Genomic DNA, 5,122 nt, shown 5'->3' with positions numbered 1-5,122 from the left:
GAACCTTTCGAAGAAAAAATGTGTCGCCAGTTCAGTTTGCCCTCAATGTTTGCAAGTGACAGAGACCGTGAAGAAAATATTTTCATGAATAATTTTGCCCTTAACCATCTTGTGAACATTTAAGAAATTGTCTATACTTGCGGCATTTCGTCACTCTAGAACCTAAGTGATGTCAAGACTCTAATAGGGTTTTCTAAATGTTTCACTCTTAATTTAAGTAAGAAGAATCAATGCTCAAACAATTTTGACAATGTACAAGACTTGTCTGCATCATGCTCTCTATGGCATGTGAGGAGAGCAACTAGTATGCTTTAATGGGTTTTTTTAAGGTTCATCATCAATTAAAAAGTAATTGATAAAATAATAAAGAGCTTGATAATTTGGATGGGTATTTACAGTTCCTTGTTCCAAGTAATAGTTGTAAAGTTGTGATAATTAAGTTTGCAAGTTTGAACTCAATATCTCATCCCTGCTAGTGCTTGCCGTCCTTGATTACTGAAATATGTTAAGCCTTGTCTAATGGTTTGGTCAATCCTGAACTTGATAACATCAAATTAGACCATATTTACATCAGGTTCTTTTAATTACCTAAGTTGATTGTTTGTTATCTTCAAATATCCAGAAGTTGGAATCGTCACATGTTTGTGGGAGTGTATTCGGTAGAAAGTATTTAGAGGAACTCGATGAGCATTTCCTTACTAAGGTCTCATTTTGAGAAGCTTTCCATTTGGTGATTTTACTTTAGGATATGTGTTCAGTAGTCCTATGGCTACAATTTGTTTAACTAAAGTCATGTGTGATATCTAGGCTTGTGAATTTTGGTTTTGATAGAATCATTTTGGATTAGAGACTGTCTCTTTGTTTTCCATTGAGGCACTTCTTTTACTTTCTTAATTTCACTTCCCTTCATGATTGACTTCTGAATGGATCTGTTTTCAAATAAACTCTCTGCATATGGTTTTTTATTTATCAATGTTTGGCAGCAAATGTTATGAACTGCTCTATGTGTATTCTTACAAGTGTTATTAATAACAGGCTCAATTATGTGTTTAGCTTTCCTAGCATATCTATCCGATCTGGTCTAAGCATACTTGATATATTTATTTATGAAAAAGGGTAAAATGCACTTAACGTAGTAGAAAGGCTCAAAGACCCTTCTTCTACCTATTTGATTAAATTTGCTCCTAACATTATTTTCAAGCTTGAATTTGTCCTCCATTAATGACACAATTATGTGGCTTTTATTTAAATTTTTACTAAACATGCGACCTTATAATAGGTCCACATAAAATTCTAATCCAACCCAAAAGGACCCGACCCAGTCATGACCCATGAACAGTGAAATGAAGATTTTTGATAGAACAAAAGAATGAATGATAACTATTATTAGTTGTATTGTCTATCATTCATCAACTTATTAAGACCTTTCATGTGCCAAAATGAGACATTGGTGAACTTACTTTGAGGCATAAAATTTTCAGAATATACCCCAAGATACTCTTGGGGACTTTTAGCAAGAGTCTTTCAATCTGGGTTGTACAACAACTAAGAGTCTGTTTGGATTGGTTGTTAGGTTCTTTTAATTACTTTTGTAGTGTTTGAGTAAGATAAAAAAGTACATTTAAATACTTGTTTTTAAGCCAAAATAACTAAAATAAGCCAAAAGCCAAAAGTTAGAATTCCAAACTTATGGCTTTTGGCTTCTAAGCCATTGGTTATAAGCGCATCCAAACTTGGGGACTTTTAGCAAGAGTTTTTCAATCTGGGTTGTACAACAGCTAAGAGTCTGTTTGGATTGGTTGTTAGGTTCTTTTAACTACTTTTGTAGTGTTTGAGTAAGATAAAAAAGTACATTTAAATACTTGTTTTTAAGCCAAAATAACTAAAATAAGCCAAAAGCCAAAAGTTAGAATTCCAAACTTATGGCTTTTGGCTTCTAAGCCATTGGTTATAAGCGCATCCAAACAGGCTCTAAGTCAATCCGAACACCCTCTAAACCTTTTTCGAACTATTTACAGTTTGAAGTTTGAAGTTACTTCCTTTTTCTCAGGAACAATTGTATTCCCTAATTTATCAGCTGCTGCTTCTCTGATCCCACAGATCATTCACAGAATATAAATCAAAATTACCTTTAAATTATAGCTATACAAAAACATCAACAGAGTTCCACTGTTCTTTGACTGACAAGTGCATTAAAGAATTATGAATTTGCGCATAGCAAGAAAGACTATATAGCTACATAATTTAAATATCCTCGAACATAATCCAAAAAATTCTCCCAAAGAAACTATCTTAAAGATGGTCTATCTTAGATTAGTCAATTTTAACATTGGTCAAGGTTTATCTTGCAAAATCTTGTAAGAGTAATTAGGATTCAGATTAGTGAAAAAAAGAGAGAGAACATTATGGGAAAGACTTACACCCTCAAAAATCGAGGGGCGCGTCCGAAAAAATGTATTATAACTGAAATGAGGAAAAAACAGTACATACTAGAAAAAGATGGATATAAGTCCAAAACATTAAAAAAAATAATTGTAATATTTTACTATCACCCTCGAAGCCTTTTGAATTCGGCGCACACAGTAAGTTTTTTGTCCTTCAATCCTAAGAAAAGTTCCAAATAGATAAAGCCAAGCCAAACAAAGTATGAGAATGTCCATCATTTTTTGCTGTAACTTTCCAGTTGAATAAGAGTATCTTCTAAAGATGTATGAAAAATTTCTGAGGATATATATATCTGCTTCAAATTTTTCGTATATCTTCAGGTTCTTTCTCAATTTCTCTGTCAAATATTCGAGTATGTTGTCTACACAACTATTTCCAAATCGGTTCAAATTTTATACTCGGGTATTTAATGGAGAAATTGAAAGAGAGTATCTCTTGAAGATTTATGAAAATGTGAAGTGGATATTTATTTATCCTTCAGAATTTTTTCATACGTCTTTAGGACTCTCAACTGGAAAGTTGCAGTATGAAATGAGGTAATGGGGGAGACTTTGGCGTACTCCTACATCGCAAGCAAGTCACCAAACCTCATTAGCTAGATATTTGGTTTGCAGATGACAATTTGAGTGGTCAGTCAAATAAAAAGATTTTGAATCAAGTTGGAGGTTTAAGTCTTAGCTGCTCCCTTTTATAGAGCTAATGAACTAACTTTAAAACAATAAGGGATAGGCCTAAATCTTTCTGCCACTGTAGAAAAGTCATCCATTATTTTTTTATTGTATTATCATTTGACCATTAAAGAACACATATTGTTGAGGATTAGACAATTTCCCTTTATTTTAACCATACATGATATAAGGGACTTCAAGAATTGGAGTCTGGAGCCTAAAGGGTATGAAAATACACGGTATAAACCAAAAGGGGTTAGCCTTTCAGAAATATACCAAAACGGGTATAACGTGGACTCCTTCACGTTATACCCCAACATTTTTCTTCATTTTCAGACATCACAACCAAAAAAAAAAAAAAATTATGAAAGGTACGTATAACGTGGACTGATCCACGTTATACAAATAATTTTGTATAACGTGGATCATTATTTGTATAACGTGGATCAATTCACGTTTTACAAATATATGTTGTAAAACGTGGATTGATCCACGTTATACAAAATTATTTGTATAACGTGGATCAGTCCACATTTTACAACATATATTTGTAAAACGTGGTACTGTCCACGACTCATTGTGCATTGTTGTCCTAATTTTTCTCCATTCTCCTCCGCCTCTTCCTCCATCCTTTTGAAGTTGTAGAATTTCATCTTCGCCTCCGTCTCCTTCTCCTCCATTTATTTTCTTTTTTAAACCTTACATTGCGAGCCTCTAATTTTTGGAGCCACGCCGACACCACTCGTGGAGTCCATTAATGATGGCCTCTCGAATAAGGCCGCCACACAAACTACGATAGGAAGAACATAAAATTATATGATAATAAAATAAATAAATTACACATAAGCGTAACTATTATATCAAAACGCCATTAACAACCATAATTATGATAAAATACTTAACCATCTGTTAGGTTGTCCAATACATCCCTACATATGGGTAGCACAACACGTGCCTCATTTTCGCGAGCTTTACGATGAGTCCACTTTCGTGCATGAGCCGTGTGTGGCCGAAGTATGGCCTGGGTGGTGGCTGCATCGGTATAATTCGCTCCCAAGCCCAAACCTATATTAAAAATTTAAAATAAATACATAAAAACCTTATAACTATCAAATAGGACAACCAAATAAAATTATATAATTTTAAAGGTCACGTACCTGCAATAAGGAAATGAATCCACACACATCCTTGGCTTTCTTCAACAAAGCACGACATAAACAAGTATACAAATATGATAATGCAGCCGCTCCCCAAGCTTGTCTACTCATTGCTCTAAGGTCACGCATGTCAAGCAAATAGTCTAAATTAAGTAAGTCACCAGGACTTATCCGGAAATATCGTGCCGTCACAAAGCCATAGCAAGTACAACCTAACCCGCTGTTGCACAACAATTTTTGGGATCTGATCTGTAATGTCATCTACGCCTCTAATATATTCAATTAATTTATTTAATTCTAACCTACTAACACCATTAAAACAATCCAGACCGGGTGCTCAACCAATAAGCTCATGGATTAATTGTTGCCACCCAACAATACTTATATTTCTAGCATTAACATCATTCAAGGGATTACCATCAACAACCATGCCAAATATGAGCTCAATATCTTGTAATGTGATGGTCGCCTCACCCAAGACGTAGATGAAAGGTGTGCGTCTTAGACGCCATCTCTATAAGTGCGGTGATGACCGCCAATCATATGATACACATCCTATCTCTACTATTCCCCTAAATCCACACAGGCCAAAGTAGTCAAGGATGCGAGGATGAAAAGGATGACGCTTCATATGCTTCCAAAATTCTGTATTCGTACGACGTGGAAACAGGCATCCGGTCGGTCCTCTCAAGGCACCATCCCACACAGCCTGTGATTGATGCGTCTCCTGGAGTGTTAACACATCGTACACTTCTGGCCCCGGATGTACACATATCCGTGGAAGCTCCATACCTTAGATAAAAAAAAAAAAAAAATTGAAGTCCAGATTAAGCTATTTGGGGTAACTTACTA

Source organism: Lycium ferocissimum, chromosome 1 (genome assembly GCF_029784015.1).
Source record: "Lycium ferocissimum isolate CSIRO_LF1 chromosome 1, AGI_CSIRO_Lferr_CH_V1, whole genome shotgun sequence".
Taxonomy (NCBI): domain Eukaryota; kingdom Viridiplantae; phylum Streptophyta; class Magnoliopsida; order Solanales; family Solanaceae; genus Lycium; species Lycium ferocissimum.
This window is presented reverse-complemented; position numbering follows the sequence as displayed.